The sequence below is a fragment of the Betta splendens genome, chromosome 2, assembly GCF_900634795.4.
Source record: "Betta splendens chromosome 2, fBetSpl5.4, whole genome shotgun sequence".
In the NCBI taxonomy this organism is placed as follows: domain Eukaryota; kingdom Metazoa; phylum Chordata; class Actinopteri; order Anabantiformes; family Osphronemidae; genus Betta; species Betta splendens.
Window position 1 is genome coordinate 11,096,482 of NC_040882.2, and position 23,700 is coordinate 11,120,181.

General features: G+C 43.9%; 1 long non-coding RNA gene and 1 pseudogene across 1 annotated transcript; both read right to left on the bottom strand.

The window, feature by feature from the left end:
• Nucleotides 1–2,494: 2,494 nt before the first annotated feature.
• On the bottom strand, nucleotides 2,495–6,727 carry LOC121202006 (uncharacterized). The gene is made up of 4 exons (XR_005897304.2): nucleotides 6,708–6,727; nucleotides 4,701–4,763; nucleotides 3,264–3,395; nucleotides 2,495–3,170 (listed from the first exon to the last, which is right to left on the bottom strand). It is a non-coding gene; the product is annotated as an uncharacterized LOC121202006 (long non-coding RNA).
• Nucleotides 6,728–12,511: 5,784 nt separating this feature from the next.
• LOC129603834 (NLR family CARD domain-containing protein 3-like) lies at nucleotides 12,512–17,013 on the bottom strand (annotated as a pseudogene).
• Nucleotides 17,014–23,700: the final 6,687 nt, after the last annotated feature.

Genomic DNA, 23,700 nt, shown 5'->3' on the forward strand with positions numbered 1-23,700 from the left:
AGAGGGAAAGGAACTGGACCACTGCTACACCACCATAAGCGGTGCTTATCGTGCCGTCCCCCGTGCTGCACTGGGTCTGTCCGACCACATCATGGTGCATCTGATTCCAGGCTACAGGCAGAAATTAAAACTACAAGCCGGTTGTGAGGACCTGTAAGAAGTAGACCATTGAAGCTGTGGGGGAACTTCAGGAGTGTCTGGACTGCACAGACTGGGACGTTTTCAGGTCTGCCACCAACAGCTTGGACGAGAACACAGACACTGCCGTCCTACATCACCTTCTATGAGAAAAGGTGAGAAAAGCTTGTTGAGAAAAGCTAAATCAGCTATTAAATCATGGGAAGAGAATGGAACAGCAGTTCTCAGCCAATGACTCTGCCTCTGTCTGGAAAGGGCTCAGGACAATCACAAACTACAGGTTTAGAGCCCCCCCCATGACCTGCGTCTGGCCAATATCCTGAAAGATTTCTACTGCTGCAGTGAAAGACAATGGGTCAGTCCAAACACTCTCCCCCCCAGCCATCCAGCAACAACCCTCCCCCCACGGCCCCTCCTGATGCCCCCACACCGCTTTACACCTCATTGTCCCCCACCCCCCTCACACCTATCTCCATCAAAGAAGGCGATGTAAACAACCTTTTTAAACGCTGAACCCCAGGAAGGCTGCGGGCCGGGACTGTCTATCCCCTCTACACCCCAATAAAAAGCTTTTCTGATTTCTCAAAGAAAGTCAACTCGGATCAAAGGTTGATTTTTACATGGGGCTCATATGGAAAAACCTGGATAGTCATCTGACTAAAACATTTTTTATTCTCACATGTAGTTGCCACAGATTCATACATATATTCAATTTAAGTTCATGCCTCAACACAACTTTAGATGAAACCTATCAAATCTATAAGTTCACACACATGCAGGGTTAAAACTGCGAAATATTTGGTCTTCTTAATTATTAATTATATAAATATATGACTATTAAACTGTGAAGTTTGTTACTTGTTTTTTGCTGTGCTGCTTGTTCATCTTTTAAGCAGGAACAAGTCAACAAGTGAAGCCATCAGTTTCAGTGAAAGAGTCTCTGCTTGGTTGCACTTCTACTTCTGCCTCTTGAGGAGTGCAGACATGTTTTCTCTCTGCTCCCACTCTACTTTTGCTTGCAGTGTCCTTGTCCTGTCTCTTGTGCACCCTGATCTGCTATTCTGGAATAACTATTTTTAAACTTGGAGTTAATCAACTGGTCACTCACTGCATTGGACTAAATTTTCTCACAAAGAAAAGAATCTCTGGGAGAACCACTCTGCCCCTCGGGGACTCTTGCCTCCGGCTACGTGCGGGACGTGTGGGATTCCTGGTGCCCCATGTGTGTGGAGCCACTGTCCATCAAGGATGCAGGGGATCTATTCATATTTTGGACTTTGGAGTTACAAATGCCCCTGCGGTCCAGGGATACTCGGCTGACAGATTTACACCAGAGGTTGGCCCAGATTGATGGACTGACAAGTAACATCTCAGCTCGTTTGGAGGAATTGCATCAGAGGTTGATGACCCAGATTGAAGGACTGATCAGTAACACCTCAGCCCGGAGGAAGACAAGACACAGATGGATAACATCTGCAGACAGACTGAACACTTGGTTACTATGGTGACAGCCTTGTCTGACAGGCTTGAGGAGATGTCACAGGTACCCCTTGGACCCACAAGAGGCAATGAAGCCCTGAGTTCTGACCGATTGGACTATTGATCTGAGCAAATTAGTCATGAATCACTAAAATACTATTAGAATTGGCTGTGTATTATTCTGTCCCTTCTCCCTCACCCAATTGAGCTCACCAGCTGTGCATCTATCTATCTTCTTTCCCTGATTGTTTCTCCCTTTGTAATGGAAAAAATTGTGCCTCTGTGCTTTATCTTATCCAACACTGTCATTGTGTGCTGGTTAGGTGCAATACTGAACTGAACATTCTTACACAAACAACTAATCTCTTGTGCCCTGTCGTACATCAAGTCTAAACATCTGATGTTCCATTTGACTGACTAATAATTTATGATATATGTTTGTCTTTTACACCCGGACTCTGGCTCCATCCTATCTGACTCCCCACCAGACCCAAGGCTGTTAAAGCGAATGCATCTTGTCTTGGAAGCTTGGTGTTCCTTCCTTTGGATAACAAGACATGACGATGCAGAAGTGAGAAAGCAAACATTCTCACTCACAGCGAAATAAGCTGGCACAAACAATTCCATTGGTGCAGAGAGACATTCCACCAGAGCCAGAGAAAGGGGTTAAAAGGCAGAAGCAACTTGAGGATCGTGGGCTCTTTGCATCACACCTTTGTGGTGTGTGCACTGATCTCCCCAGCTGGTTTTTGGTTTGTTGATGTGCACGATCAACATCCATGCTTTTTAAATGTCCCCCCCCCTTTATTTTTATTTTCCTTTATTTTTATAATAATTCTCACAAAAGACAACTCTCTCATCTGCCTCTTTATGGGAAATTTCCACCACACCCAAGGACAACCGTTGGACTGGCATGTAAGCATCTTGGTCGGCCTCTGTCATATTTCTATAAACAACACTTTACTATACTGATGCAGATACACCCCACTACTGCATCTTGCTTCCACTGTCAGATGGGATTGGTGCCATAGACGGCTGCCTGGGTGTGCCAACACCAAGACAAGTTCCTAGTTCTGTAAAGTGCACTCTACAGGACATGGCAATAAAGCCTATCTGATTCTGATTCTGAAAACAGGACAATAAATTTGGTCTCTATCAACAATAATGCTACACTAATTCCCATCATTCCTCATGTATGTAAACAATGTCACTGAGTGGAGAAATAATCCATCGTTCATCGAAGATAAGTTGTTCTCATCGTTACAGTTTGTTACATTAACACAAAATCAGTGAATGTTAGACTGAGAAGAAACTACACTTTACCTACCTGTTTTTGTAACAGTCCACCTTCAAATAATTACAATAATACATTTTTTTACAACTCTGACTTTTTCTGTCACTAATATTTTTTTACAATTTACCTTACTACATCAGATGGTTGATGGTCTTTAAAGTCAATGAAATGATGATTTGACATGTCACTTTTTAAAGACACACAGCTGGGTTCTGGTTCAGGTCCAGCACAGTCTGGTCTCTGCTGCTGTTGCTCTGGGCTTTAACACAACACAAAGAATATTTTAAACAAAGATGATGCAGTTGTTGTTAAAGGTGAGCTTTGATAAAAGAGTCACAGATCCTCATCTCACCTCTGGGTTTTGTTCTGGGTCTCATGGTCCCCACAGAGATTGGTTTTAGAGTGAAGGGTTCCCTCCTCTCTGTCCTCACAGAGATTCATGCTGCTGAATTCACATCCACATCAGCTCACACACACTTTCTACCTTCATGTGGATTGGAAACACAAATCATTCATCTGCACATCAGCAGAAATCCTCCTTCCTTTAACAATATCAGCTGCTCCTCCACTGATTGTTTCTTCTTCTCTGCTTCATATCAATTTCAGCTGGATGCATTCAGAAAGTGGGAAGCAGAAGAAGCTGCCACCAGCTGCTCTACTTCAACTATCAGTCACTAGATGGAGACATAAAGCTGCAGCCCAGCAAACGCATGATGATGGAGGAAGGTTTACATTCAATGACTGAATCATGGAATCACAGCAACATTTGTTATGCATTTGGTATTTGTTATATAAGTTATATTTCACTGATTCTGATTCACTTTGACTGAAACCTTTTTTTAAATTTGTAACAAATTTATTGGATACAAAAAGGTTTTATATATATTAAGTGTTTTCTCTGCTAGTGTAGCAACTGGCTTACTTTTCTGCTATAACTTCCCTCTCTCTCTCTCCTTCTGTTCAGTTCTCGGTTTGTCTTATGTTTAGCTAATTATCTGCCTTCTTTAGTGATGGTAATGGTATCTGTAATAAGTGTACGCTAGTTGTAGGTTTGGAGGCGAGGTTGTTAGACTTAGAGTCTTGGCTTCGCACCTTAAAAAACAGGCCAATTAGCTGGTGCGGAGCCTCTTAGCTTAGCTCCTAGCAGTCCCTCGGCAGGCCCCAAGCAGCTGGGTACGACTGGGTGACGGCTCGTAAGAAATGTCAATCGCTACTAAGTATGAATCTACACCTGTTTGCATCCCAATCAACGTAGAATTGAGCACAGATGATTAAGTAGCAGGCTCCTTCCGTGACATGCCTCCATATAAATACTCTATGTTAATTCATTCAAATACATTCTGCGTCTGCACAGTACACCGAGTAGGACCTCGTGTGCACGTTTTAATGGTGCAAAGTGCAAAGCCAGGGTGAGCGGGAGGCGGTGACAGCCTGTTAGGCACTACTGCGTTCCCCGCCATTGTTTATCCTCGCATACACCTATAGCACTATTCGATGACCAGAAGATCTACTCTATGAGCTATATATGGTTAGGGGATCACTTTACACTAGCTTCAGGATGCCAAGAAGAAACCAGAAAAAACAGCTGGGACAGAACGGTGGAATGAGCACTGAGTGAGTAATATATTCTACCGTTGATTGTTTCAGCTTGCGCTGTGAAGTTTAAGTAAATTTGCGAGTGGCTGCTTGTTGTGTTTTGGACTGTTGGGAGTAGCATGAGTTTAATTTGCTAGCCTTAGGTTTGAGTGACAGGCAGAAACTCTAATACTAATTCAATAATTGATTTTACCTTTTTGTAGGCTGTACAGGCTGGCCGTGTATCCTCACAGAGACTCTTGGAAGGGACAACGGTCTTGTTTTGCCAGCGGCAGATGAAAAAAAGAAGAGCGGTTTAGCTAAATTAAGAATCTATCGCTTTCTAAGAACTGTCTGCAATTCAAAAACTGTTAAAATATAACCTTTTGTTAAAAACTTAAAGCAATGTCCGAACGTTTGTCTGTACACCGGAGGAGTAACACGCCCCCCAGTCGTTGGATCAGGTAGGTCCAGTCACTGCATAACAGGAGATTCGTCAGAGCACAATGCTTTCTTGGTTGTAGGATATGACCATTTTCTGCCACAATGCATAATACTGCCACTTATTCCTGTTTTCTCTGGACATATACATTAATGTTAAACGTTTTTGCACATTTTGGCTAATAAAATGTCCAATATTCATAACACAACTTGCTTTTCAGCAGTGAAGTATCCCTGTAAATTATTTACTGACCATAAGGCCACCAATCTGGTACGAGCTTCAAGAACGAGCTTCTGTTCTCAGCCACACTGTTTAAGATAGAACTTTAATAATTACACATTATGGAAATTTCCAGCTACTGAAAATGTTCAATCACCTCTAGACTTTCCTCTGGCTAATCCGAACAAAAAGTGTATTGCAATAGTTTAATCAAATGAGTAGTAGAATGAGGGACAATAAAGAGACATAAATTTGGCTATCATCAGCAGAAGTGTCACCATTGCACGCCTAAAACTCAGGGGTACAACACCATTTGCAAAGCTGTCAATAATAATATTGAGCACATATGGAGCCAAAGTGGGAAAGACCCCTTGAAAAAAGATGAGGTGGAATAGGATCATTGGGCACTTCATATGAAAAATGATCTCCCCGAGTGACAAGCTCAAACTGATTAAAAACAGCAGAGCATATGACAGCGATAGAAAGATCATAAGAAGAATCAATGAGTGCCCTAGTGCTCACAACCCTATCAATAAAAAGCTCATGAAGGTCTAACACTTCAGAAGACTTTTCCAGGAAGATTGATTCAGGGACAAATGTTTAAATGTTACATTTGAAACAATAACATTAGAAAAAAAGTTAATTCTGGCAGCTTTCACAGTTTTCTGATAAAAACGCCAGCTGTCCCTAAACATTTGGAATGACATCTGTAGCTTGTCTTCCATTTGCACTCAGCTCTCCTGCACTCATACCTGATGCTTCGTGCGTGTAGGACAATTTAACCAGGGCTCATATCTTTATGGTTTGACTTTATGTCAAACCATAAAGTTTTCTTTATGGTTTGATAGATTTAGTTAAAGTGATTGGACAGTGTCTCGACATCTGAGTCAGAGCACAGGGAATTATCTGGGATCGGTACTGTGTTATGACTGAGAGCAACAGAAAACTGAGCAGCAGTGGAAGAATTAATAACACAACAGCATTTTGCTGGGGCGCCATATTTAACCCTATGACAGCTCTAACACAAAAGTAACTAAAACTAAATATAGTAAAAACTAAACTAAAAATAGTATAAACCACTGCTATGCAGAAAAAAATACTTTCAACAAACTATTACAAAAAAAATACCACAGAAAAATATACCAGGAAGAAATATACAGAGACCTAAGAAACAGAGAGCACACAAACCAAGAACAGAGAACATAAACTGTTCAGTTAATGTGTAACAACAAAGACACACATCAAACTGAACAATATACAGGTTTTATATGACAAGCAGAGACACAAAATCCTGGTCAAAGTCCACAAACACAATGAATCATAAAAGAGCAGATTAAAAAAAAAATCAATAAGAAAATACTTGAAAACATTTTATGTGATGATAGAACAAAATAAAATTTCTGGCACGTTGGTGAAGAAAAACAAATCAATTAGATAATAATGGATGTCTTAAAAACATAAACTGTATGTGGAACATATCTAATTAAATAAGTAGTAAACATGTAACAAGTAAAAAAATTCCTGAAGACAAAGTGAATGGCCCAAACAAAGCAAACTTACCTTTGATTCAACAAAGTGAATCTCCCAAGAGAAGAGACGGAGGAGGACAGGTAGGAAAGAGGAAATGGGAGCAGTGTCAGGATCCATGGGCTGGCTCATGCCACGCCCTCGTCCAGCCGCTGCAGCCCCACAGTTTGCTCCACATTCGGCTGCAGCCACTGGTCCACGCTTCAAGTTTCACCACAGCTACCGGTCCACGCTTTCTGCACCATATTTACGTGTCATTTATTTTGCTGTGTTGCTGTCTGGTGGTGAAGACATAGTTTGCCCCGAACCATTATTTCAGAGTTCAGCGGTTTCCAACCTTAGATTTTCAGTTTCGATATGATACAATAGTCACAACAAGAATAATGAAATGAACAATAACAATAGTCACAACATCCCACAACTCTCATTATATGTCCATCTCTTAATGAGGCACTTGGGCATGTCTCTCAGATATGATCTGATCCAGTCTGGCTGGAATGGGGAGAAAGGCTCATTCTTATTGTAGCCTCCAGTGATGCTCTGAGTCTGTTGCAAGATTTGGTCTTAGTTGTGGCCAAAATGGAGAATCCTGACTCACACAAGTATGTACTTGTGAATGGAAGGAGTTTTACAGCCCTCAGTGCTAGACGTGGGTACCCCTTTGAAACAAGAATCCAGAAGGAGCCGAGGTCCAGTTTTCTCCACTGCCCCTTTACAGTGATATCAGTGGAAACTTCCAGAAACTGTAATTATACTGTAGGTTTCTCGCTGTGATTATATATAGGATCACAGGTTTGAATCACTAATCTTCACTTAAGGAGAGTTTTCTAAAGTGTCAGATAAAAGTGTCTCTCTTCGTGGGTCCTTTTAGTCCACAAAGAAAGTTTCCTTTTGAATGCTTGAATTTTGTCTACAACAAAAAATATGTTGCTCTTTCTCCCTTGTAGTGAGACGTTCAGCTGGTTCAGCAGTGAAAAAATGTCACAGAGGTAGGCGAGTGTAGCTGTAAACTTGGTGTTGGTATAGTAATGTGCAAGAGGAGATTTTATTTTTCAGAGAAAAGAGAAAACCTCATTCCTCAGCACAAACAAACAATAACAATTGAGGACCAGTCCCCTTGAGAGCCATCTCACCTCACTGTAATAAAGCAGCTAGACACGATCTGCTTCTATGCCAAAGTTTAGCAAAACGTCTGGAGTTTTCAGCATTATCTTTAACACAATTGATGGTTTTGACACTGACTTCCATCACATTGTGTAACTCTGGTGACATTTTTTTTTGTCGCAAGACTTTCCAGGTGGAGAAAACAGTGGTTCCACTTAGCTTCTGGTGCTGGTACTGGTCCGCAATGTCTGCCACTCATTGATGCTGCACCATCGCTGCACACTCCAACACAGTTCTACCATTCTACATGAAGTAGTTAACTAGCAGCAGAAACACTCCTCAGCTGTAGCTCGAGTTGGAAGCTCTCCACAAAACAGCATATCTTCTTGCAAACTGCTGTCCCAACGATAATGAACAAAAACTAGCAGCAGGGCATTTGTGACATCAGTCGACTCATCTAGCTGCAAAGAGAAATACTGGCTCTTTCTTATTCTCTCCAGAGGCTGATCTTGTACGTCTGAAGCCACAGTGTCATTTGAGAGTGGGATGGTCTTCACCTTCTTAGCAGCAGCCTCCCTGATCATCTCAAAACACATGTCCACAGTGGCAGGCAAAACCAATTCCTCTGCTACAGTGAATGCTTTCTTACTCTGTGTCACACGTCTGGCTATGAGGTAGCTGGCCTTTAAATTACATTTAGTGTCACCAGTCAGCGACATGATAGTTCTTCTCTGTTTTTGGTTTTCATTAGCGGTAAGTATACTTTTACCACACAGGATGTGTTGATTTATGGGTCTGGACAAAACCGACAAGAGTCTTCATCATGCAGCCTGGCTTAGTCACACACAATCTGGTACTTTTTACATCAACAAGTAAAGGCTACAAGCCTATTAAAAGGAACCCTTATTGTAATACAATTAAGAAGAAGAAGCTGTTACTTTAACTGCAAAGTATGTTCTTTATTTAGCCAAAAGCACAAGCTAACAAAAAATGATTAAAATCTTAAAATTAAAATCGCAAAATCTAAATACAGTCAATGTTGATTTTCTCTGTGATGCTTCATCCTGCCTGAATGAAGGTGCTCTGCTGCCCAGGGCAGGTGTCCTTGTCGCACTTTCCCTTGGTACTCCTTCGCTTTGTTCCTCATTTATGTCCAGACTGACCGTGTACCCCAGCCATGATGTCTTCTGCCCAACCAGCCCAAACCTAAGGTTTTTATACACATTTTGTATCACTCACTCAATGGTGGAGATTTCCTCCATTGTCGCTGTAATGGAAAAATTGTGCCTTTGTGCTTATTCTTATCCAAGACAGTCGTCATGTGCTGGTTAGGTGCAATACTAAACTGAACATTCTTACACAAACAACTAATCCCTTGTGCCCTGTTGTACATCAAGTCTAAACATCTGATGTTCCATTTGACTGACTAATAGTTCATGATATATGTTTGTCTTTTACACCCGGCCTCTGGCTCCATCCTATCTGACTCCCCACCAGACCCAGATGTTTTTGATTTGCTTTCCCCATTATTTTTATTTTCCTTTTTTTATAATAAATCACCACACATTAAGAAGATGTACTGGATGCTTATTAAATCTGTTAATAAAACAATAATAATTTTAATGTCATGTTAGTACAAAATAAATGCACAATGTAAATATTTTATGGAACTTATTGTTACTTTTTGCTTTAAAAGTCTCACTAATTGTCAAAATACATTTACCTTTCATTTGTTCACTAGCAGCCATCTATGGGGTGCCAAATGTAAAAGGAGCACCTACAGTATAACTACTTTTCTCACATTTAACTAAATGACACATGTTTTCTCACATTCAATTAAATGTGCAAAAGTCTAAATGTAAATGTTACCTGTAAATGTTAAATGTAAATGTTAAATGATTGCGGAGTGTAAAACTCAAACGCGTCAAAAAGTACACATAGCTCCGCTCACATCTGACTCTGGATGGGTGGACGACAATACTGGAGAGAAACCGGAAGTTGAAGCCATCATGGCTGCCAGCTCCGACTCCCTCCCTTTAGCGGAGATTGAACGGGCTGTAACGGCAGGTGTGCGGGCTGAGGGTCCACTTCAAACTGCTGTTCCGTCGTAAACACCATTAATGGGGAGTTAAGTAGGTTTGAATAGAATATTTTTGTGGCGCCGGTGGAGAATTAGTTGGCTAACTATACTAGCTAGCCGAAGTTACATCCACGCTAAAAAGGTTTCCATGTCAGATGTGGGCGGGGTTTGCACGCGCTGTTTGAGGTGTTTGAGTTTGCATCTCTGATCTGAGATCAACCTTACAAGCGCTGTTTGAGGGTAGGCGTGAAGTCTACTTGCACGATCATGAATATTCCGTCTTACACTCGGCGAACATTTACCATTTAGACTTTTGTACATTTAACCAAATTTACCTTCGACACCCCATAGCCATCACGGCTTAGGTCATTGTTCTCGTTCATCGTTCACAGCTCAGGCTCTGTGACAGGCACCAAGTACTACACTTCTTTTGGGACTTGTTCATATGGATCGTTCATCTGTTCATTTGACTGCGGAGCTGCGCAGGTTCTGTAGCGAGCAGCAAATGCTCCAGTTCGTTCCCGATTCTTCTCTTTTTTTCCTCTAAAGTATTTTGCAGCGCTGAATGTTCTTGATCTGTGATTTAATTCTAATTCCTTCTTTTCATTTCAAGCAACGCTTTATGTCTGCTGCTTCTTGCTCAGCTATCTTCCTTTTGACTTCTGCCTTTATGTGCTGTATTTCCAGTTGCTCTCTTTCTTGCTCTTCTAATACTTCTAGAAGCCTGGCTTGCAGCAGCATCAGCCACAGCTTCTTGTTTTATTGAAGACCTGCTTGAATGATCTGAGGCACCTTTCAGGATATACATGACAGACCCTGACTTAACTTGTGTTCATTTTGCATAAATATAAAAGGTAGGTGAACCTTTGTTAAGAGCTCTAATCCTGTCCGCTTGCAACTCTCTAGCCTTCTCTGTTAGAGTTCTTGCTTTTTGACTCTGTCTTAGTGACTGCTCTTGTTGGTCTTCAGCACCACTTGCTTCATATTCTTCTTTGGAGGTGACACTTGTCTGTTACAAGTGGGTCGAACTGGACCTGAACAGTATCCTAAAACACACTATGAGCAGGAAAACAGACTACAATGGCCTACAAACTGGACGGAAGACCCAAACAGACCCAACGGCCCACACACAAGCTATGCAACAACAATGGGATTTAATTAAACGACAATACATAAACATGTACCATAACATAATAACTAACTGAAATACACGACAATACAGGGAAAAAGACATACACGATTGCTAGAGGCCCAATAAGCTAAACATAAAAAGTGACTTGATGACTTACAACCCCCAACTAATAACAAATAACAGGACAGCTCAAACAGGCACAGGACGCCTGCAAACAGTAACATTTATGCGACGTGCTATGTATAACTGTATGCGTAATGTGTAATGCAACAACAAAACCCAAACAAAAGCCACAGGGACAAGAAGTGATAAGTAACTCAAAATCACTGCCATGCAGGAGCACTAAGTAATCACTTCTCACTAAAACATGCAACAAAAACAAGGACAACATAGAGACAAGACAAACCTTGACCACCTTGGACTGGATCACAAAACAGAAACGACTTCTAACGGCAACCTCAGTGTAACACCAATAACGAATCAACCAAGACTGAACCCAAACTGGAAACTTAAATACTCACTAAACAGGTGACACTAATCAAACTAATAACAGGACATGACACCACAGGAAATGAAACTAAGAATCAGCCAAGAGGGCATTAATGCAACGTGAACCAGAGTGCCCTCTGGCGGCATGGCAGCTGACTCGCAACATTTTCCTACACTGAGCTATGGCTTCACTTATTAGCTTAACATGTATTAACACACAATGTAAAGTAAATTAAACTCCTATGTTAACCTGTAACTCTCTTTAACGTTTATGCAGACTGAAACTTACTCTTAAATGACTAATAACATTCACTTATCATGAACCAACCTTAAACACACTTGTTAAACACTTACTTAAGCCTTTAAATATGTCAACCTTGATAATAACCTTAGCAAATAAACCAACACACTCACAACACATGCTACACTTAATATTATCCCCAGTACCTTACAGTAGGTTGCACTTAATTGCAAGCTTAACTTCTGAGACCACTCATCAGCGTCCAAGCTCTCATTGGCTCTTTAAAGCCTGGGCTGGGCATGGTCTTACACACTGCGTGTGTGGGTATGACTCATGTCGTCTTTGGCATGCGGGAAGCGTAGACATGCGACGTTGCTTAACCGTGATCCACCGTCAAAAAGAAATAAAAGTTTTCACTCGCGTCGACGGAGAGCAGTTCGAGTTTTCACTATGATTCCCTCCAGGCAAACAGACACCAGCGGCGTCCTCACTGATGTTTATTGTAGACTTCAATTCCATCACCATCACCGTGAAAACTAACACAAACACAAAACAGATATTATCTTAAACGTAATGCCTAGAATATAATATCATACACAGCATTTACAACACAAACATTTTACCGAAGTAAAATACAAACAAAACAAAAACAAACCTCGTTGGCTGCATGCCGGTAGAGGGAATAATCTACTTCAATCGCAACCACTTTCCTTCAAAACTGATATATTATGAAGTTAAATGGTCAGAGTAATTCTTAACTCTAATATCAATGCGTACATCTTCCCTTCTCATTAAGTTTTGTTTTCTACCTCTGAGCTCCTTAAAGCGTCTTTAAAATAAAAGCTTCACTTTCAAACAAAATATAGGTAAACACAAATGAAACTTAAATACTTAATAACTTGATCCTATGTTATTACTGATTACACTTACAGTAGATGAATCTAAACACAGGACAGACATGAACATATTTAGATATGGGTTGAACGATCAATTAAATCCTTTATCTGACAAAACAACACTCTCAACACTATTTTTACAGAGATACAGAAGCGCCAGACTCCCAGACTGCAAACCCAGGATAAAGAGGTTCAGTAAATGTGGTGTTGAAGGTGTGAAGGTGGATTAGTTCATCAGAGGAGACACTGTAGAAGGAGAGAGAACCAGCAGGACAGTCCACATACACTGATACTCTGTGAGACACAGGAGAGAAGATGGATGTTTCCCTGTTATTGTGACAGACAGAGTAATGACCATTAGAGCAGCTCAGACTTCCAGGACTGATCATTGTTTCCAAACAAACAGTCTTTAGTGTTTCCTTTTTTTGTGATTCCTCTGTAACACAATGATACATCAACCCATCCTCTCCATTCAACCTCCCAGTAACAGCGACCAGTCAGACCATCACTACACAGCAGCTGATGCCAGTAGTCAAATCAGTCTGGATGATCACGATATGACTGATCCTGATTCACATGTGTCACCTTCCTGTTGTTGTCAGACAGTTGTAGTTTTCTGTTCACTGTGTTTGTGTCGATTGTGAGTTGACAGAAATCTGATGGAGAGAACAAGACACAATCCAGCTGCAGTTATTTATCTATCATCAGTTTGATGATGACTCATGACAGTTTAAAGATGGTTGAATGTTGCTGATCTCATTAAAAACACACTTACACTTCCTCAGACCTGGTCTTAACCATTGGGCTCCACCAGGCTCCACCCTGAAAGCAGGAGGAGGTCAGAGACATGCAGACATGGACATTACATGGCTCTAATACACACATTGGTTTAGTATTATGATAAAATGTCCTAGACATTCCCAGTCTGTTTTGACCAGGCTACCTGACAAAAAATTTTATTTAAAATAAATTTTAATTTATTTTTCCCAAGCCACCAGGAGCCACAGTATAAAGATGAACGAGCCACATGCGACTCCAGAGTTGCCGACAACTGCCCTAGACTTAAGGAGTGTAACTAGCTGCCTGTGTTAGTCTTATACTGTTTGTTGTTACTAGTGTTCTCTCCATACCAGAGAGTGTCCAGTCTCCAGTGTGGATCCTTCAGTCCAGCAAACAACAGCTTCTCTCCTGAGTCTCCTGGATGATTGTAGCTCAGGTCCAGTTCTCTCAGATGGGAGGGGTTGGAGCTCAGAGCTGAGGCCAGAGAAGCACAGCCTTCCTCTGTGATCAGACAACCTGACAGCCTGCAGACACACAACAACGCCAATAAGAGGTGACGGTGTTTGTATATATCATCATTTAATAAATAAATTTACATTACAGCAGGTGTAAGGACAAGAAAAAAAAATGTAAGTTTTGAAAGAAAGATATGATTATCATAGCTATAGCGAATTTACATAACTACTTTTTACATACTGTTTTTCATTATTTACAATTGACACTTCTTTCCATCATAAACTCTTTAGAAAGCCTGACCTGAGAATCTCCAGTTTACAATGAGGACTCTTCAGTCCATCACACAGTAGCTTCACTCCTGAATCCTGCAGGTCATTGTTACTCAGGTCCAGTTCTCTCCGACTAGAGGACTGAGAGCTGAGAACTGAGGACAGAACTTCACAGCTTCTGTCTGACAGGTTACACAAACTCAGTCTGAAAGACAGTGATGAATAAGAAAACACATGTTTTTTTATGAAATTGTCATGGCATTTGAATCAAACTCCAACCAAGTTATAAATAAATCTAATTATACATATTACAAAGCATTTTTTGACATTTGAAATATATAAAAGTAATTTAATCTGACCTCAGAGTCTCCAGTTGACAGTGAGGACTCTCCAGTCCATCACACAGTAGCTTCACTCCTGAATCCTGCAGGTCGTTGTTACTCAGGTCCAGTTCAATCAGACTAGAGGACTGAGAGCTGAGAACTGAGGACAGAGCTTTACAGCTTCTCTCTGACAGGTTACAGCCGCTTAGTCTAAACAGAAAACAAATGTAAAAACTTATTTTTCTCTCCTGTGTAAATAGACAAATATTGTTGTATGAACAACACATCAAACAATCATATACATACAGAGCTTTCTTTGAAGCCTTAACCACAGGCAGCAGCTTTAGTAGGAGATCGTCCTCTAAAAAAGTATATTTCTTTAGATCAAACACGTCCAGATCTTGTCCTGATGACAGAAAAGTGAAGACCAGCGCTGACCACTGAAACGAAGACAGTTGATATCTGTAGAGACTTCCTGATCTCAGGTACTGTTGGATCTCCTCCACTAGAGAACAATCATTCAGTTCGTTCAGACAGTGGAACAGGTTGATGCTTTTCTCTACAGATGGAAACTCTGAGATCTTCTTCTTGATGTACTGAAGTGTTTCCTCATTGGTCAGGGAGCTACCTTCTGTAAATTTCAGTAAGCCACATAGGAGAGTCTGATTAGTCTCCAATGAAAGTCCCAGGAGAAAACGAAGGAATAGGTCCAAGTGACCATTTCGACTTTGTAAAGCCTTGTCTAAGGCATCACGGTACAACTGTGTCGATTGGTTTCCAAACAATTTAAACCACCAGGATGTTGATTGTTGTTGTGACAGCAGATTGACTCCAGAGTTGATGAAGGTCAGATAGACATGAAGAGCAGCCAGAAACTCCTGAACACTCAGATGGATGAAGCAGAACACCTTGTCCTGATACAGTCCTCTCTCCTCTTTAAAGATCTGTGTGAACACTCCTGAGTAAACTGAGGCTGCTGTGATATCGATGCCACACTCTGTCAGGTCTGACTCATTGAAGATCACGTTTCCTTTCTGCAGCTGCTCAAAAGCAAGTTTTCCCAGAGACTCAATCATCTTCCTGTTCTCTGGACTCCAGAGTGGATCTGTCTCAGCTCCTCCATCATACTGGATGTTCTTCACTTTGGTCTGAACCACCAGGAAGTGGATGTACATCTCCGTCAGGGTCTTGGGCAGCTCTCCTCCCTCTCTGCTTTTCAGCACATGCTCCAGAACCGTAGCAGTGATCCAGCAGAAGACTGGGATGTGGCACATGATGTGGAGGCTTCGTGACGTCTTGATGTGGGAGATGATTGTTGTGGCCTGCTGCTCATCTGTGAACCTCTTCCTGAAGTACTCGTCCTTCTGTGGGTCAGTGAACCCTCTGACCTCTGTCACCAGGTCAACACAGCCAGGAGGGATCTGATTGGCTGCTGCAGGTCGTGTGGTGATCCAGAGGCGAGCAGAGGGCAGCAGGTTCCCCCTGATCAGGTTTGTCAGCAGCACATCCACTGAGGTGGACTCTGTGACATCAGTCAGGGTTTTAATCTTGTTGAAGTCCAGAGGAAGTCGACACTCATCCAGACCGTCCAAGATGAAAACAACCTGGAACTGGTCAATGCTGCAGGTTCCTGCTGCTTTGGTTTCAGTGAAGAAGTGATGAACAAGTTCCACCAAGCTGAACTTTTCCTCTTTCAGCACATTCAGCTCTCTGAAGGTGAATGGAAATATGAACTGTATTTCCTGGTTGGCTTTGTCTTCAGCCCAGTCCAGAGTGAACTTCTGTGTTAGGACTGTTTTCCCAATGCCAGCCACTCCCTTTGTCATCACTGTTCTGATGGCTCCATGTCTTCCAGCTGAGCCTTTAATAATGCCTTCTTGTCTGATGGTTCTTTCTGCTCTGTCTCGGTTCCTAGAGGCTGTTTCAATCTGTCTGACCTCATGTTCATCGTTGACCTCTCCAGTCTCTCCCTCTGTGATGTAGAGCTCTGTGTAAATCTGGTTCAGAGGAGTTGGGTCTCCTGTTTTAGTGATGCCTTCAAACACACACTGGAACTTCTGCTTCAGCTGAGATTTAAGTTCAGCCTGACAAACTGCAGCAGTAATAACTGAATGAATAAACAACAAGTTAGTAGTAGTACTAATAACATCAGTAAATCAGTTATAATAACGTAAATATAATATAAATGACCAAATATTTAAATAATACGTAGCCCACAGCCCAGTGTTTGCGTATGTACACTTACTGTTGTGCTGACAGTCATTCACATTCTCCTCCAGGTTTTGTTGGACAAACTCACTACTGGGAACCTCTGAGCTGTGCTGGTTTACTCTTTGGAGTAAAGAATAACCAAAATTAGTTTTTATCATGCCTGGTTTGGTGCGCTCTTCTTCGTCATGTTTTATGTTTTAATTCTGTCTCTTGACGCAGATCTTGAGGCTCTTTCTCCAGAGATGAGCTCATGAACATCAGAGCTACAACCCTGTGGACTTATTCCCAACATTTCTTGCTTCTACTGTAGATTTACTGGCTAGTTTGACCAAGCAGGCGCGTAAGAGTAAGTGAATCCGCGAGTCGGGGGCCGACAGGAACTAGAATGACGTCCTCGAAGAGGCCGACGGGGACAGGAACTGGAACGGCTTCTACCGGGCCGACGGGGACAGGAACTGGAACGACCTCTACCGGGCCGACGGGGACTGGAACGGCGTCCTCACCGGAGCCGGCAGCGCTGCTCGCGGACCCCTCACTGGACTGGGCTGGGACCTGACTCGACTGAGCTGGGACCTGACTCGACTGAGCTGGGACCTTAGGGTGGAATGACTGAGCTGGGACCTGAGCGTGGCATGGCTGAGCTGGGCCCTGAGCGTGGCATGGCTGAGCTGGGCCCTGAACGTGGCATGGCTGAGCTGGGCCCTGAGCGTGGCATGGCTGAAGTGGGCCCTGAGCGTGGCATGGCTGAAGTGGGCCCTGAGCGTGGCATGGCTAAGCCGGGCCCTGAGCGTGGCATGGCTGAGCTGGGAGTTGTAGGACCTCATGCAGGACAGGCTCCCTCAGTATGAGAGCGGCTGCCTCCTCAAACAGTTGATCCCTCGTGCCCTGGTCTGCTGCCGAAACGGCGGTGTTCATGAGGTGGGCAAAGAGGAACGCAACCGGGGGAGAACAGTGGAGGTGGATCCGCTGGGCGACGCTGTCTGGGATTCCTGCTATAGACGTGACACAGTCAGTAGGGGAACCACGGGAGTCCTCTGCCAGGGAAGAGAGCTGCTCGGTCACCACGACCGAGGTCTCGGGACCCGGGGCTCTGGAACCGCGCCCTCGCCGATGTCGTCCGGAGCACCTGTGACTGTCCGTCGTTTGAGGCGCTGGGCGCAGCGTGGGCTGGATCTCTGTGACGGGGTCCGCGTGGTGAACCGAGACTGCGGCGTCTAGTGCTTGGGCTGGAGCCGTCGGAGCAGCGGCAGGAACGGAGACGTGAGCCGCCGGAACGGTGACAGGAACGGGATCTGCTGGAGCGGCGACAGGAACAGGAACGTGAACCGCCGGAGCGGCGACAGGAACAGGAACGTGAACCGCCAGAGCGGCGACAGGAACAGGAACGTGAACCGCCGGAGCGGCGACAGAAAACCTGACACGTTGCTGGTTCAGCAGTCAAAAAATGTCACAGAGGTAGGCACGTGTAGCTGTAAACTTGGTGTTGGTATAGTAATGTGCAAGAGGAGATTTTATTTTTCAGAGAAAAGAGAAAACCTCATTCCTCAGCACAAACAAACAATTGAGGACCAGTCCCCTTGAGAGCCATCTCACCTCACTGTAATGAAGCAGCTGGACACGATCTGCTTCTATGCCCTGACAAAGTTTAGCAAAACGTCTGGAGTTTTTAGCATTATTTTGAACAAAGTGGATGGTTTTGACACTGACTTCCATCACATTGTGTAACTCTGGTGAGATTTTTCTTTTGTCACAAGGCTTTCTAGGTGGAGAAAACAGTGGTTCCACTTAGCTTCTGGTGCTGGTACTGGTCCGCAATGTCTGCCACTCATTGATGCTGCACCATCGCTGCACACTCCAACACAGTTTCACAAGAGACAAGTTCACCTCTTTTGAAGAATTAGTGTCCCACTATGAAATCACTTGTGCCAATTTCTTAGAATACCAACAACTAAAGTCAATACTTAATGTAAAAAGTAAGAATACTCCCATCCACATGCAACCACCACCAGTAATAGAGCGATTTATTGATATATCAGGGAAAAGGACAGTATCCAAAATCTATATTTTAATGTCCAATGTAGATCAGACAGTGAGCCTTCCGATATCTAAATGGGAAGCTGATCTCAACATCACCACTAATCTTACAGCAATTTTGGCAAAGAGTATGTGAACACCTGTCAACCCAGTTAAGCTGTTCAATCCCAGCGGCCCCTGCACTTTGTCTTCTAGGAGATCTAAGTGAGCTTGATCTAGAGACAAACTCATCACACACACTTCTTTCTGCCCTCTGTGTCGCAAAGAAAATCATCCTTATGAACTGGAAAACTAAAAAAAAAATTAAGCATTACTCAGCACCTGAACAGCTTGTTAGATTATACCACCTTAGACACATTGTCTGCTTCATCAAATCAATGACCAAAACTATACTCTGGCTATACTCTGATTGATTCCATATCCAGGTAAGGATGCATGGAGCTCGGGTGCTGCATCATGTCTGGCACAGTGGTGGGGGGGTAACTGGTGGTTGGGGGTGCCTGCCTACCTAAGGAACCGGGACAACGGGACCGGTGAATTCTGGGCTGGCCGCATGGGTCCCCTGCTGCGGGGGTGTGGTGGCTGCTGAGACCGGCGGTCCTGTGCCGGAGTAGGGCCATTTTGAAGGTTGGCGGTGCCCGTCTCCGTGAAGCGGAGGCGGGCCTCCCTGCCGGTGTGCGGGGGGCGGACTCTCCCCTGGGGCGCTGCCTGCCCTAGCGGTCCGACCTCCTCTGGTAAATGCTCGGGCCTGTTGCGGGGGGGGTTTGGCGGACTACTCAGACTACAACCTTCATTGGGCCCTGGGCTGAGTTTGGCCCTCAATACACAACCGCAGAGTATGTGTGTAGGTCTGAGTGTAGCACTACACAGGGCAAGCATGGGCATATTTGAGCGAGAGAATGGATAAGTGTGAAAGAAGGGTGAGGATGGCTCTGGCTGTGCTGCGTGTGGTGCCTGGGCAGTAGTACTGCGGTCCCTGGGTCTCGGCTGTCTCTTCCTGGCTGGGGGTTGTGGGGGGCGGTTGGTTGGTTAGCAGAGCCAGTCGGGAACCTGGCTCTGCGGACCCTGGTGCTCTGCTTCCCAACTACATTTCTCCACATCCATCCACTTAGGTCTGCAAGGGGCGTCCTGCTGATGGAGGGACTAGGGCTACCGGGAAGTGGTTTCGTCCCTCCCAAGTGGGATGCTCTGCAGTTTTAATTGCATTAGTCATACACACTCGTCTAGGAATCTGGGGGCCCCTTCCGGGTGGACCAGTGGACGGAGCCTTCACACTGGGGGCACTGTCCGGGGGACACACCGTCAGCCAGCGGTTGTGCTCCTGGAGGTGTCACCCATCTTTAGTGCACTTTAGTTCCACACACTCACGTCCAAGCTGGGTTGCAGGGTTCTGGGGTGCCTTTTCCGCTGCTCTCTGCTTCCCCTGGGTTGGGGGAGTTGGGCGCGGCTCGGGAGGAACTGCGGTCCCTGCCTGGGGCCACATGGACGGAAGGCCGGAGACCTACCCTCCCCACGAATGTGATCAAGCATTTGAGAGAACATATCTGAGAGTGCATTGGTTCACGTATGATTTACTAGTTTGTTGTGAGAGAGTTTATGGTGTATGTGTGTTGATGTGACGATGTGTGTTGTATGTGTGGGTGGGTGTATGCGTCTGTGTTTGTGTGAGTTTGTATGCGTGGGGTGCGGTTGGAGTGTGGTAGGTCCGGTTTTTCACCCGGGGTACGTTGATCGTCTGCCTAGGTGGTCTCTTTTTTGCTGATGCAGAATCCATGATGATGATCCACCAATTGCTGGCCTTGTGCTGCAGGCCCGGTGTGGTGCCAGAGGATGAGGTCAGGCCGATGGGGTTGGCCCCGCTCCGCTCGTGTAGGGGTGGTGGACTGGGGGTGGGCCCCACTCTGGGCGCGGTGGCATCTCTACGGACCGTGGGTCCTCGGACTCCACTCTTTCAGGCCGACCCTCCCACCGGGGGGAGTGTTTGCCCCTGGTTCTCATGGGGCGGACAGCGTTGACCCACGGTGGCCCACTCTGACCTCGGGTTCTGTCTCTGTGGCTGCTGCAGCTCTGCCTGGGGGGCTCTGCGTGGGCGGCTTGGGTCGCAACACCTGCCCTCCTGGAACTGAAGGTGTGTGGGCTCCCTGGCTGCTAGGATTCTTTCCTCTGCTTGTTGGATGGGCGTAGTGGCCGAGCTCCTCACATCACCCTGGCTTCCACAAGTGGCATTGTTCATGCACCAAAGTCTGCCTCACCCTTTAGGTGAATAATGTTAAGCTACAGCCTTACTAACCTTGTAGTGGGACACTACAGCTAAATAAACCATTAAATAAACCATAAATCAGGAAGAGTATATATAATTTATATATACCCCTCTTGTTAAAGCAAAGCTGCCCATCACAATATGGCATTCAGTGTAAGATATGCTGCTTGTCAGACTGCTGGACAGAACAAAAAAGAAAAAAAGTAAAGGTGTTTATTGTGGTCGGATAAACGATCACACAGAATCACAACGGTACCCACCTTAAAGAGGTCATATGCAAAATCCACTTTTTAGACATTTTGGAGCGTTCCTGTGACTCTATGGGTCACATATACACACACTGAGCACGGTACAAATGCATTTCCTCCTTTTTTCACATCTTGAAAACGTAAACCCCCACCCCCACAATGATCCAGAACCAAAACTGGACTTCCGCCATTTACCCCCCTCTCACTCACCGTGAACAGACGAGCACTGCAGCGCCCAAGTCCTCCCATAGAAATAGTTGGTTTTAACCAACACCAAAGTCTATTCACTTTACCAAGGGATCAACAAGTGAGGACTTTGTGGGTCATTTTTATTTTTAACGGACCGGTGCCAGAAACACTGCCTCAGCATTTATACGTATGTGCATTTCAAACGAGGGTGCGTACAATGCTGAATTTGTTTCACGGCTCCTGTTGGGAAAAAAAGGATCTATTCCTACAGTCCGTCATTCACTCACTGAAGTATGTACATGCTTGATATTAATAATGTTTTAAAATGTTAGTTTGTCTGTTCAAAATGTAGTAACCCATTTGTGAGGCAAGTTAGTAGCTAGCATAGCTAGCTACCAATGGCTACAGCCAGTTGACCGATCCTTTGTCCCCTTCAAATGTGCTCATGTGGGCTCGTGCAGCCACACACCTGTGTGGAGAAAAGCTAATGGCTATTGGCATCAAGCGGCTACAGGCAGGGAGCGGTGGGTCTAGCTTTTGGCCTTTTTCTGTAGTCGCATACACCTGGGGGAACAGCTGATAGCTCTCAGCCTTCGAGCGGCTACAGGCAGGAAGCGGTGGATCTAGCTCGCTGTAGTAAGTTTTTGCTTGATACTTGTGATGTCTTAATATGTTGGTCTTTAAAATGTAGTAACCCACATGTGAGACAACAGTAGCTAAGGGCTACAGCGAGTCAACCTAGCCTTTGTTCCTTTTTTTTAATGTGCTACTCTGAGTTGGCGCAATCACACACCTGTGTGGGGAACAGCTAATAGCTATGGCCCTTCAATCGGCGACAGGCAGGGAGCGGTGGATCGAGCTTTTGACATGTCCTGTTGACATGTGCTGCCGCATGACGTTAGGCCTTTGCACTTTAGAGCTACAGCTGGTCAATCGCTACAATAAGAAACTGCAGATGAACGCGGTTATGTTTGTTATTCCCCGTCCTGTGTCACAGCCAAAATCAACTTGTGATTTGGGGTTATGTTATTCTATCAAATTCTAACATGATTAGTTGGAATGATTACTGTGTTGTGTTGCAAGCTAAGTTGCTAATTAGTCACACCTCTGCAATAACTGCTCCTTTTCTGGTCAGTTACCTATAGCTTGTGTAGTATAGCCATTATATTTGTAAGAATAATACAATTTACAGTAAATTTAACATTGTCTTTTCTATACTGTAGGGGGGCACATCCCAGTTACCCACATGCAAGGAGGTTGTCAAACAGAGAAATCACTGCAGACTGTTGGTACACAGACATCTGCTGCCCAGCTCAGGAGTGAAGGTATGTAAGTTTATATGTACCAAAAGTAAGATAGGTAATAGAAGATTTAAATTTAAATTTTTATATACTGTTTTGCCTCTTGTTGGTTTAATTTTTTTTCTGGTTTTGTGTATTCTTACATTAGAGAAGGTTTTGACCTACATAATAATGAACATTTCACTAATCTACAATTCTGATTGCAGTACCTTTTGTTTTGATGAGGTGATGGTGAGGACAGCCACAGCTTCTATCTGGTAGAGGGCTGCTTCTGCTCAGTCTTCCAAATAGTGATGAGAACAAGGATCACCACATGTCCCTGGTCATCTGTCTACAACTATACCTGTCTTGCTGCAGAAACAAATCTCCAACATAACCAAGTGTACCCTCTACCAAGGACATGGACTGTTTACCATCAAGCATTTCATCTGCAAGGCCCTGCAAAAGCTTCTGTCCTCAAACCCCCAGACTTCTTAATTAACTCAGTAACCTATACATTGCACATTGGAGTGTGAAGATAACAGTTTGTTCTAGCTTTGGAGTAGTGGTGCAGTTTTTGGTTGACAATAAAGTTGGCTTTAACTATTAAGTATTTCACTGAACTCTGTTTTTCTGAGGGAAAAACACTTTTATTCAGGAAATCATAGTATTGCAATTACATGTTTTTTTCTCTTTCTAACATGGTAAGCTATGAAGGTTGAACCGGCAATGAATAAAAAGCATATAAATTATATATAAATTAAAAAAAAATCTTAATGGAGTATTGCACTCACAGAAAAAAACACATTTCTACTCAAATGGTAAAGGAGTTATTCCACAGGTGGTCTACATCCATCATACAGTGATCATCATTTAGTGTTTTAATTATCAGTTAATTGCCTTCATCTACAACCCAAGCGTGAAGAGATGGCAACTCAGATTCTTTACCCCAGGGAATCCCCAGCACCAGCTCACTAGCCTCTGTAGACTAGATACCTGTAACAAATTCAGATACAGAGACCTATTACTGTCAG